We start from the raw sequence: 13,123 nt of genomic DNA on the forward strand, positions 1-13,123 counted from the left end.
TGTACTGTAACAAAGTATTGAGATGAACTTTTGTTATTGACCAAATACTTTTTTCCACCATAATTTGTAAATAAATTCTTCAAAAATCAGACAATGTGATTTTCTGGATTTTTTTTCTCATTTTGTCTCTCATAGTTGAGGTATACCTATGATGAAAATTACAGGCCTCTCTCATCTTTTTAAGTGGGAGAACTTGCCCCACTGTATGCAGGCCATTCCTACATGGTTTTAACCAGTCTGTAGTGGCCAGTGTATTTTTCAGTGTGATAAACAGAATAGCACATTTAGTAACAGACTGAGGCAAATGCATTGATCTAAGGAGCACAATGTAAGGTCATTTCTACTCTCCGCCATCAGGCTCTGTAATGAGTCACCCGACGGCCGAGGTGGTCTTGTTTCCTGTGTGCTGAATGGTACTGAGCTGGTCAAGCCCACATCTCAAGAGTCAATAACTTGAAGTGCAATGTACTGTGCCAATGACTGACATCCTGCACTGTGAAACTGTAACTTGTAAGTATGAGCAACTCGGATTCCTTTACACTCAGTAAATAATTCTACTTTGTTAATATACTTAGATAATTATTTTTAATGTATATTTGTACCTTGTTATGGAAGAAGATGATTCTCTTTGGCAACCCTAATGGGAGCAGCTGAAAGAAGAAGAAGATATTTCTACCTTGTTAGTATACGTAAGACTATTATAGTTCTTGTTATATGTATATGTGTGCCTCTTTTTGTCTGCTGCTGTAACCCTGCAATTTCCTTAGGTGGTAATAAAGATTCTATCTATTTATTTATCTATCTATAATAATTTTCTAGAGTCTTCTGTTCTTAAAAATGAAAAGAAGAGACACACAGTGTTTGGGACACATGGACAAAGACAAATGACAGTGGCAGAAGATAAGAGTAGAGAGACAAATCGCTTTCACTTTGAGGAAGAACAGTTAATAGTGTAGCAGCAGGATGTCTCACCAATGCATTCTCTTCAACATCATGTTGAATTCTGAAAAGTGACAAATCAAAAGCTGCCAAGACTTGTGCTATGTAGATGTGAGTCCCAAGTTCCTGGTTTTGATTATTTTTATATTAAACTGATTAGGTTTTTCCTTGGAAAAGCATATACAGTACATATGAAATTGTATTTTTATTAAGGAAGCTGAGATCATTTAAAGTGTACTTTTACTTGAGACATGTATTTTAAATTAGGAAATGTTTTATAATTTAATCAATTAAAGCAGGGGACAGCATTATAGTACTGTTTGTTTTGGTAGGCTGCTTCATTGGTTTGGTTTCTTGTCATAGTGTAGATCGGTTTCATGCCTGCTTCACTCTGGGTACTTTGTGAATTGTGGATTGCCTGTGGCTAACATAGTTACAAATTACTTCACATTAAAGATGCATTAAACAACACAATAAAGTCTAATAATACATAATTAAAGTGAACAATATATTAAGTCAAGCAAAATAAAACAGGAAAAATGTAGAAATAATGAATAATTAACCCATAAAACTGATATTTAATTCATATCAAAAACACATCAAATATGCAAACAAGAGTTACAATTTTTAAAATATATGAGAACTAATATTTACATTTATTTAATTTCAATAATCTGTAATAAATTTCTTATCTGTATTTTTCTCTACATTTTATAAGCGCTGAAGTTTAAAAACACGAGTATGACAGGCATTTATACTCATTTAGCTTGTAAACAAACTCAGAATGGCTTAATGTTTGCTGTTGAAGATGCAAATAAAGGAAAGCTAATAGCCAGTCCTTATCTATAAATGCATTTTAAAGGCACAATCATCTGTAAGATATCTATGAGCCACAGTTCAAGAAATCAAAATTATTTACATTAACGTATGATACAATTTAATCTTGTATGCATTATATGTGCATGAGTGTACAAGGCAATGTTTATCAGACATACAGAACATACTCAAGTTCTTTTTGATAAAAAGCAGCAATACATAAAGGATGAAATTATACTGTATAAATACACAGTGTTATCTCTCTGTACTGAATAGTTTAGTTATTTAAAGAAACATACAAACACAAAGCAGTGAGACACAGAGTACAAATTACGGGACGAAAGAATATCGTTCTTGCCACTCTGTCTACGAATCCCATTCTATTTATTGAGCTCATACACCCACTTGCTTATCTCTAAAATCCCATAAAGCACTCACTTTGCCACCAGATTACCACCCTCTTTGTTTTGAATATAATTATCATTTTTTTACAAATACATTTATTACTGTAATAACAAATTTAACTTAACCCTTTCAGCCCTGGATTTTCTGTTTTTATGGGAAAAATTATTTTGTGAGATATTCTACCTTTGGGGTGTCTAGGAAGCTCAAAAATGAAAAAGCAAAAAAATGATCATTATGAAATCACTATGACATTGAAAGTGGTGCGCACAGTCCGGAAGCATCCATTTTAATTTTCATGTTTCGCGGACTGTATGCCAGTCTCTCCAGTCAGCACTAATAGTAGCACATCCAGTTCCAACGGCTACAAATGTAATTGTGCTTTACAAAAACGGCTGCATATATACAGTATGTACTAGTAATAGGATGTCAGGGCCGTAAGGGTTAAGATTTATACAAAAATATTTTTATGGGCTAAGGAAACTCAAGTAGCCTCCAATAACCAAAAATGTTTTTTTACTACTGCACCAACATTTTGCATCGATTTTTCCTTACTGATTGAACGTAAGGTATATACAGTATGTTTAGTATTGGGCTTGGTGCAGTTTTATCTTAACTGTTCCTGTGAGGATGACGCTTGAGGGGGCTGAAGAGAGCCACTCCAACTGAGCATTTTGGAGTTGCTGGAGTGGCCCAATGCTCACTCTCACGTAAGGCTGAAGGAGTGGGAGCGAGAGTTGGAAGGAGTTAGGCTCGGCGCGGTGCTCTGCTGGGAGCCCCTGGAACAGCAGGAACCCGAGACTGTGAGAAAAGATTGGCTGTGCCTGTCGGAAGGACATCTGTTCTGACTGCAGGATCCTGTGTGGGGCAAGCAGAGGGGAATGACAGTTTTAGAAGGGATACAGCAGGGCTTGTGAAGGTTTTATGAAACAGATTCATGCCGTGTGATTTTAACCTCGATTTTTTTGGGAATATTTATAATGCTATTTTAACCTCCATCTATGCATGGATTTTTTATGGATTGTTTATTTATTTACCTAGAAGAAGAATTGGATGCACTGCGATATTTATTCGAACGCTGTTTGTCTTTTGATTTTAATAAAAGCACTTGACACTTTTTCCACCTAACCCTTGCTGTGTGTTCATGACTATAAACAGTTTGCATTCAACTAAAGAAACTGAACAACTTATTTATAAGTCTAGACAGCATTACTATGAACACGGAGAAAAAGCTAATAAGCTTTTAGCTCAACAAATTCATAAACAAGAAGTTCACAATGCAATACCAGTAATCACCAACAAGAATGGAGAAGAAATCATCGACCATAATAAAATAATGCACACATTTAGAGATTACTATAAGTCTTTATATTCCACTGAGCCCAAAGAAGACAACACGCAATCTAATGCATTTCTGGATAATTCACAAATACCACAAATAGATGCTTTAAGTGCTGAGGAACTAGATAAACCTCTAACGCTAACAGAATTACTAGACGCTATAAAGTCACTACAAAGCGGGAAATCATCAGGCCCTGATGGTTACCCCGTAGAGTTTTATAAGAAATTCTCCACTCAGCTAGCTCCACTCTTATTGGTAACATTTACAGAAGCTAAAGACCACCAAATACTACCTCAAACATTTCGACAAGCATTAATCACCGTCTTTCCTAAACAAAATAAGGACTTGTTACAATGTGCATCATATAGACCAATTTCACTCCTGAATAATGATGTTAAGATACTCTCAAAAATCCTAGCTAGAAGGATGGAGAAAGTGCTGCCCTCGGTAATATCACAAGATCAAACTGGATTTATTAAAGGCCGACATCTATCTTCAAATCTCCGACGCTTGTTTAATGTTATATATTCACCAGCAAAATCAAACACCCCAGAGATATTACTATCATTAGACGCAGAAAAGGCATTTGACATGATCGAATGGAATTACCTTTTCACTGCATTGGAGAAATTTGGGTTTGGCCCGAATATTTGTGCTTGGATTAAACTACTGTATACCAGTCCAGAAGCTTCAGTTTGTATTAATAAAATTTGCTCAGACTACTTTAAACTAGAACGTGGTACCAGACAAGGATGTCCCTTGTCGCCACTGTTGTTTGCAATCGCTATTGAACCACTGGCGGTTCACTGCCGAAATTCTCATCAGATAAAGGGGATTGTCAGAGAAGGACTGGAACAGAAAATTTCTCTATATGCAGATGATATGGTCTTATATATATCGGACCCAGAAAACACTGTCCCTGCTGTTTTAACAGCACTAACAGAATTTCAAAAGATATCTGGTCTTAGAATTAATCTGAATAAAAGTATACTCTTTCCAGTGAACTCACAAGCATATAATATTAAATTAGACACCCTACCTTTTACCATAGCAGATCAGTTTAAATACCTAGGGGTAAATATCACAAGTAAACATAAAGCTCTTTATCAACAAAATTTTGGCGTCTGTATGGAAAAAATTAAGCAAGACTTGCATAGATGGTCAACCCTTCATCTCACTCTAGCCGGAAGAATTAACATTGTTAAGATGAATATCCTTCCTAAACTTCTCTTTTTATTTCAAAACATTTCAATATATATCAATAAATCGTTTTTTAAACAGTTAGATTCAATAATAACCTCATTCATTTGGAACTCAAAACACCCACGTATCCGAAGAGCGACCCTACAAAGACCTCAGGCAGAAGGTGGCATGGCTTTACCTAATTTTCAGTTTTATTACTGGGCAGCAAACATACAAGCCATAAAAACCTGGACACAAATAAATGCACATACACAGGCTTGGTCTGCAATAGAAGTAAAATCCTGTAGTACTTCTTTATATTCCCTGCTTTGCTCTCCAATAAATGAAAGTTATCGCAAATATACTAATAACCCAATTGTGCTTTACTCACTCAGAATATGGAACCAAATTAGGAAGCATTTTAAGATGGAAAATCTTTTATCAGTGGCACCTTTGCAAGGGAACCACCTCTTTCAACCTTCGCAAGTATATCCAGTTTTTAATACCTGGAAAAGTTTTGGGATTAAAATGCTCAGAGATCTTTATATAGACAACATATTTACATCTTTTGAACAATTACGTTCAAAATTTAACCTCCCAGCTACACATTTCTTTTACTATCTTCAAATTAGAAATTTTGTTAAACAGAAATTGCCCGATTTCCCCCACCTTGCACCCTCCACAATGCTGGAAAAAATACTGTTCAATTCCGAGGAAACAAACACTATTTCCGCAATATATAAAATCTTATTAGAGTCCCTACCTTTCAAAGATCCAAGAGGACATTGGGAAGAAGATCTCTTAATCAATATATCAGAAAAGGAGTGGAAGGTAGCAAAGCAGAGAATTCACTCGAGTTCTATATGCGCAAAGCATAGAATTATTCAACTAAAAATTATATATCGAGCTCATCTGTCTCGCTTAAAACTGTCCAAAATGTTTCCAGGCCAGGATCCGACCTGCGAGCGCTGCAACCAAGCTCCTGCCTCACTGGGTCACATGTTCTGGGCCTGCACCAAACTAACATCATTTTGGACAAAGATTTTTAAGTGCCTCTCAGACAGCCTTAGTATCACAATCCCTCCTAACCCACTAACAGCTGTGTTTGGTGTCCTTCCAGATGGACTTGAATTGGAGAAGGACAAACAAACGGTGATTGCATTCACTACACTCTTGGCACGCAGACTTATTTTGTTAAATTGGAAGAATCCTAATTCTCCTCTTATAAGTCAGTGGGAAACTGATGTTTTATATTATTTGAAATTGGAAAAAATCAAATTTTCAGTTAGAGGATCTGTACAAAACTTTTTCAAAACTTGGCAGGATTTAATCAATATTATTTTAGAATAAGAGAATTAACTATTATTGTATTTAACTCCCTTCTCCATCTCTTATTTATATAGATATTTACTTCTCCCCTTCTTTTGCCTAATGTTGCCTTATTAAAAAGCTTAAAGAAATTTTCCTTTAGCTAAGCTCTCCTTCTCAGGGATGGGGTTTGATTTGTTTTCAAATTTGTTGGGTTATAAATGGATCTGTTTGTATGGAATGATTACAATGAAAATTAATAAAATAAAAATATAATAATAACAGTTTGCATTCAAGAGGCTCCTAGGAAGCAACAGGGGAGTGTTGAGCTGACCCGGACCATCACACTTTCCTAAGAAGTTCACCTTAACAGGAAAAAAAATCTGATGTGGGAATTAGAGATCTCTTAGCTGTTAAGTTGGCCCTGGAAAAAATTAAAACATTGCCTGGAGAGTTTTTACTGAGCATGAAAATATAAAATATTGAAAGACAGGGAAATGTCTTAATGGTATACAACTGCGATGAGCATAGTTTTGTGGTTATTTTAATTTTATATTTTTTTATTTATCTGGTGAGAAGATTGCAAAAGTGGATGCCCTCTCTCATCAGTTTGATTAAAATGAAAAAAATACTTGTGACAGTAGAACTGCTTGATTCTAATGAAAAGGTTCTCCATATACTGTATTTTGAGTCTTCAGGAAATTAATATATTTTTTACCCATTTCTTTAAATTAATCTTGTTTTTAATCATTTTCTTCATCCCTTTCTGATAAGTGCAAACCAGTATCTGGTCTGTATCCCCTTCTCTGTAAAGCTTCCCTCAAAATTCAACCAATAATGTTGAATTGGCTAACAGCCCTTTCCCCATCCTCTGTGTTATGCTAGCAAACTATCTTTCTAAATATCAAAAGTGCTCTAAAAATCCAATTCACCAACAAACACAATTTAAATGTGTTCATAAACTGTACCCTCCAGAGACATTACCTAATCGGACTAGAATTAGATCTGATATATCAACTTTGTCTTCTTCAAGTCCCTGGTACTTTTCTCCACATGTTCTGGGAATATCCTCTGGCTCTACAATTCTTTCTTTCCCCATTCCTTTGTCCCCTTTTTGTCTTCTCTTTCTTCACTTTCCCTTTCTCTCTCCCAGCAGAGGCTTTTAATGACTGCAACCATTGCAGCTAAACTGCTCTTAGCCTCTCATGGAAATCTCCAGCTCTTGTCTAGAAATCTTCATTTTACAATCACATCCTTCTTGAACTTTACTCATCTTGATATACAACTCTTCCAGCTCTACTATCCATAGCTGGCTTCAAGCTGTGCAATTAATAAAGAGCTGGTCGGTTGTTGCTCCATGAGGCAGTTTTGCCTGTCGTTCCTTTCCTCCATTTTAATTTCTTTTTTTATTTTGCTTACTTTGCCTTGTGCTCCTCCAAGGTCCATTTCTCTTATTGTGTTTCTGTTCAAATAGCCATCTCAAATGGGGTGTTGTGAGGTGGGGTGTTTGAGGAGTTGTTTTTGTTGTGTTTGTTCAGTTATTAATATTATTGGTTTTCTTTTACTGTATTCCATTTTCATTTTATCAATAAAATCTGATCACAAAAAATGACTCTGGTTTTTAGAATTTTTATTAGTGTCAGTTTTTTTTAAAGAACCTTGATTATAGTACTGTAAGGTACATTTCATATTAGAGGCTTTGGATATTAAACTTAAATGTTAAGATTAAATAAATATTTATTGAAAGAAAATATAAGTCTGTGAAGAAATATGTTAACATTCCAATGCTGATATACACACCTGATTTCAACCTAAACATAAGTCAGAATCTACTGTGTCATTCCTCAACTGTTTCCCATTGATACGAATGCTCAGCTTAAAAGGTCAGCACTGGCCGGATACCTGAAGAAGTAGCATCCAGCTAAATGATGGATTTCAGCACGATCCAAATTTCCTGCAAATGCTTTTGAATAGCTTTTTGGTCTTGAAGGGCTGCCTATCAATTACAGTGCTAGTTATATCATGGCAGTGAAGAGAAGACTTATACAGATAGATGCATTCCCTGGAAATCAAGATAAATCATTCCTGTTAAACACAGAGACATTCTGAAGATGAGAAACATTCTATATCATGTTATTTTGTGGAACAGTAGCATACATTAACTGACTTCAGATACATAACTTTAGAGATTGTACCAACCAATCTTTGTTGAGGTGACCGTAATAAAGCACTTTTACACAGAGAGGCATTCAGGATTTTTTCACTGAACTCCTGTTACTCTGTAGGTATGAACAAGCTAAATGAACTGATGCATTTTTTTAATAAATTGTCTCCTGACTGTTGGCTAATGAGTCTGATTTTTATCATTTACGATTTTTGATTGAAGTGGTGGCAGTATATGTATGGTGGGTAGGTGTTCAGCATCTTCAATTACAATTTCAAAATTAACCTCCTTTTGTTTTGTTTTCACCCCACATTACAATACAGCTTTGGACTGTCACTTCTGAATGTGAGCTAGGTTGGAATGGATAGGTCTTTTCATTCATAACAAGTTATAATCCATCCATCCATCCATCCATCTATTATCCAACCCGCTATATCCTAACTACAGGGTCATGGGGGTCTGCTGGAGCCAAACCCAGCCAACACAGGGCGCTAGCCTACCGCAGGTCACACACACACCCACACACCAAGCACACACTAGGGACAATTTAGGATCAGCAATGCACCTAACCTGCATGTCTTTGGACTGTGAGAGGATACCGGAGCACCCAGAGGAAACCCACACAGACATGGGGAGAACATGCAAACTCCAAGCAGGGAGGACCCGGGAAGCAAACCCAGGTCTCTTTACTGCGAGGCAGCAGCGCTGCCACTGTGCCGCCCACAAGTTATAATATATAATAATACCATATTTACTCGTGTACCACGTGCCCTCATGTAAGACACGCACCCTAATTTTTACAAAGAAAATCACAAAAAAAAATTTCCCCATGTACGACGCGCGTTGTAATTGTATAGGAAGAGTTTTCTGTGAAATGCCCTTCTGTCTGTGTTGCATGACAAAAGAGCGAGCGAGCGGGTGGGGGAGAGAGCTCGTGCGAGCGAAAGAGTAAGAGAGACAGAGACGCGCATGAGCGAGCAAGAGAGAGGGAGCGTGAGCGTATGAGCAAGAGAGAGAGAGAGAGAGAGAGAGCACGCACAAGTGAGAGAGTGCGCGAGCGAGCGCAAGAGAGAGAGAGAGCGCACGCGAACGACCAAGAGAGGCGTACGAGCAAGAGAGAGAGAGAGAGAGCACGCATGAGTGAGAGAGAGAGAGCGCGTGAGCGAGTATGAGAGAGAGAGCGCGTGCGAACGAACAAGAGAGAGAGAGAGAGCGTGTGTGAGCGAACGAGAGAGAGAGCGAGCGAGAGAGCCCAAGCAGAAGAAGTAAACATTACAGAAAAAAATTTCCTCGTGTATGACACACACCTGATTTTCTAATGCTAATTTTCGGGAAAAAATGTGCACATGGTACATGGGTAAATACGGTAATATACATAATAATTATCTTCTTCATTTTAGTAGTACATACAAGTATGCAGTTAAACTTGTGCTCCATCTTAGCCAGCAACTATAATGTATGCTATAAACATAAGAATAATCAATCATTCTATTTCATTTTTGTATGTATACTGGGCTATTCAAAATGAAAGAGCATAGTTCAAAAATTTATTTCAAACTGTATAAGGCAGAAACACATTCTGCACATCACTGGATAGAGGAAAGTTAAAAGTTTAAAAGCCCGCCTAAAAGTAACAGTGAATGTTTCTCATTTATAGTAAAATGGCGACAACACTACAAGATCCAGCGTTACCTGAACGACACCATTCCAGGACGGTGGATTGGAAGAGGTGTATAACAAGATCTTGCTCATCGTCTATGGCCTCCCAGGTCTCCAGACCTTACCCCCTGCCATTTTTATCTATGGGGGTATATTAAAGAAAGAGTCTTTGTTCCACCTATGCCCGCTAATCTTCAAGATTTGTGACATCGAATTGAGGAAGCTGTGAATTCAGTAACAATGGACTAGCAGACTCGTGTGTGGCAAGAAATGGTCTACTGTTTTGATGTTTGTCGCACTACACATGGTGCTCATGTTGAGTGTATGTAACCTCAAGGACCATAGGACGAATCTTTGAACTTTCCTCTATCTAGTGATGTGCGGAATGTGTTTCTGTCTTTGTTTGAAATACATTTTTGAAATTTGCGCTTTAATTTTGAATAGCCCTGTATTATATATTAAGAAATATTTGTGTACACTGTTTATTGGTCTATGGAAATGTTTCTGTTTGTACTTTATAAATGAATTTTTAACTGTAATTATAGAAAGAAATGTAATCATTTTAAATGGATATTATGCTTTATCATGGATTTTTATTACTACATAAAAGTTTCCTAATAATTTTAGGCTGTTATGTAATGTGTTGTTTTTATTTTAGCCTTCAGTTAATCTTATGCAGTATATATGATTGGGATTATACCTTTTGATTTGTTTTTAGTAAATGACTGTGACATTATTGTTGATTTTTTTGTAATATATATTTTTTGTATTGTATGTAAAAACTAGATTTAATATTACAGTAATCCCTCCTCCATCGCGGGGGTTGCGTTCCAGAGCCACCCGCGAAATAAGAAAATCCGCGAAGTAGAAACCATATGTTTATATGGTTATTTTTATATTGTCATGCTTGGGTCACAGATTTGCGCAGAAACACAGGAGGTTGTAGAGAGACAGGGACGTTATTCAAACACTGCAAACAAACATTTGTCTCTTTTTCAAAAGTTTAAACTGTGCTCCATGACAAGACAGAGATGACAGTTCAGTCTCACAATTAAAAGAATGCAAACATATCTTCCTCTTCAAAGGAGCAAACAAATCAATAGTGCTGTTTGGCTTTTAAGTATGCGAAGCACCAGGCACAAAGCTGTTGAAGGCGGCAGCTCACACCCCCTCTGTCAGGAGCAGGAAGAGAGAGAGAGAGTTAGAGAGAGATAAAGAGAGACAGATAAAAAAATCAATACGTGCCCTTTGAGCTTTTAAGTATGCGAAGCACCAGGCACAAAGCTGTTGAAGGCGGCAGCTCACACCCACTCCGTCAGGAGCAGAGAGAGAGAGAGAGAGAGTTAGAGAGAGATAGAGAGAGACAGATAAAAAAATCAATACGTGCCCTTTGAGCTTTTAAGTATGCGAAGCACCGTTCAGCATGTCGTTTCAGGAAGCAGCTGCAGCTGCACAAAACATAGCAACGTGAAGATAATCTTTCAGCATTTTTAGACAAGCGTCCGTATCGTCTAGGTGTGCGAACAGCCCCCCTGCTCACACCCCCCTACGTCAGCGCAAGAGAGAGAGAGAGAGAAAGTAAGCTGGGTAGCTTCTCAGCCATCTGCCAATAGCGTCCCTTGTATGAAATCAACTGGGCAAACCAACTGAGGAAGCATGTACCAGAAATTAAAAGACCCATTGTCCGCAGAAACCCGCGAAGCAGCGAAAAATCCGCGATATATATTTAAATATGCTTACATATAAAATCCGCGATAGAGTGAAGCCGCGAAAGGCGAAGCGCGATATAGCGAGGGATTACTGTATTTCCAATTAATATAATTTTGATTTTTATTATCATTTGTTCTAATTATTATTAATTCAGATTATTACAAATTGTAGAAGCCCCAACTTCTGCCCTTATGGATGTCTTTCCGATTTTCCTGACACATTCCAAAGATGTTTGTATTAGTTCTTTTGTTGATTGAACATTGTTCTGAGATAAATGAGTGTAGGTGGGCTCGAGTGTGGCAGACCGCCATATTGTCTATTACAAGTATCTGTTTGCATTTTGCAGTGTTGTGCTGCTGGGACACACTCTGGCCACACATGTCTCTTAATTGGAATAAAATGACTTAGAAAACGGAGTGGAAGCAGTAAATAATTTTAATATCAAAATGCATTTCATGTAATAAAATAAAGTAATTGTAGGAGGTCAATGCAGCTGTGAGTTTAATGCAGAAGTCATCAGCTCTGTAGTCTTTGTTCTTTATAAAAAGAAGAAATTCCAGGAGAAAAACTGCAAGTGTATTGCAGCATGAAGCAATAAAAAATGAGAATGACTGCTTGCAGAGAAGAATGAATGGTATTTGCACCAAAGGGCTACTGACCAATAGAGCTAAACACAACTATTAGAAGAGTGCAATTGAAGTTGTCATCTTTCATCACAGTCTCTCAGCTGCCTTGTTAGGTGACGTTTATAAGCTTATGTGACAGAGCTTGTACAAGAACATTCTCTCAGTCACATGTGTAAGTTTATAGTTTTCTCTATATAGCACAAGATGACATTAACTCTCATACAACCTGCAGGACGTTTTTCATTTTGCTCTATTTTGTTAGGCTTGCATTATCCAACCATTCCTTTTCTATACTCTGTTATCCAATTCAGGGTTTCATTGTGTGGAGACTCTCCATACAGCACTGGACCCAATGCAAGAACCACACTGTCACTTAGAGTGACCCAGAAAATGTCCTTTAAACTGACAAAGAGACAAATAACATCATCTGTGTCTCTTTGGATAGAGAATAACTGGAGAAAACACACAGTCTGGGATGGAACTCAGTTGTGAGGCAACAGTAGTATCCACTGCATGGGCCCAAAAGTACAGACAAAGATTTTAAATATCAAAAGTTCAAAATGTCCAGAAAGGATGAGGGGGGAAATTGTGAAACTTCTGCTTCAAGGACAAACAATGGCAAAGTTCCTTCATATTTAAGGAAAAAAGTAATAACAAGAGGAAAGGCAAGAAAAGGCCCACAGAAATTTTTTGACTAAAAAGACAAACCCTTAATTAAACAAATACAATAAATACAAATCTTAATGACAGTATCTTGTAAACAAAGGAGGGGTCAAAACCCATGAAACAGAATACTAAATAAAAGCATGAATTACAAAACAAGAATGAAAACAAAGACACAATGTCAAAGCTGCACTAAGAACTGCAGTTTCCCATTCAATGTAGTTAGAGCAATCCACTAGCTGCGTCATCAGGTGGCCCCGCCTCCTTGAGCTCAACATTTAGGAGACAGGGCAATTAATAAATAAGACTATT

This window comes from Erpetoichthys calabaricus, chromosome 4, assembly GCF_900747795.2.
Source record: "Erpetoichthys calabaricus chromosome 4, fErpCal1.3, whole genome shotgun sequence".
Classification (NCBI taxonomy): Eukaryota; Metazoa; Chordata; class Cladistia; order Polypteriformes; family Polypteridae; genus Erpetoichthys; species Erpetoichthys calabaricus.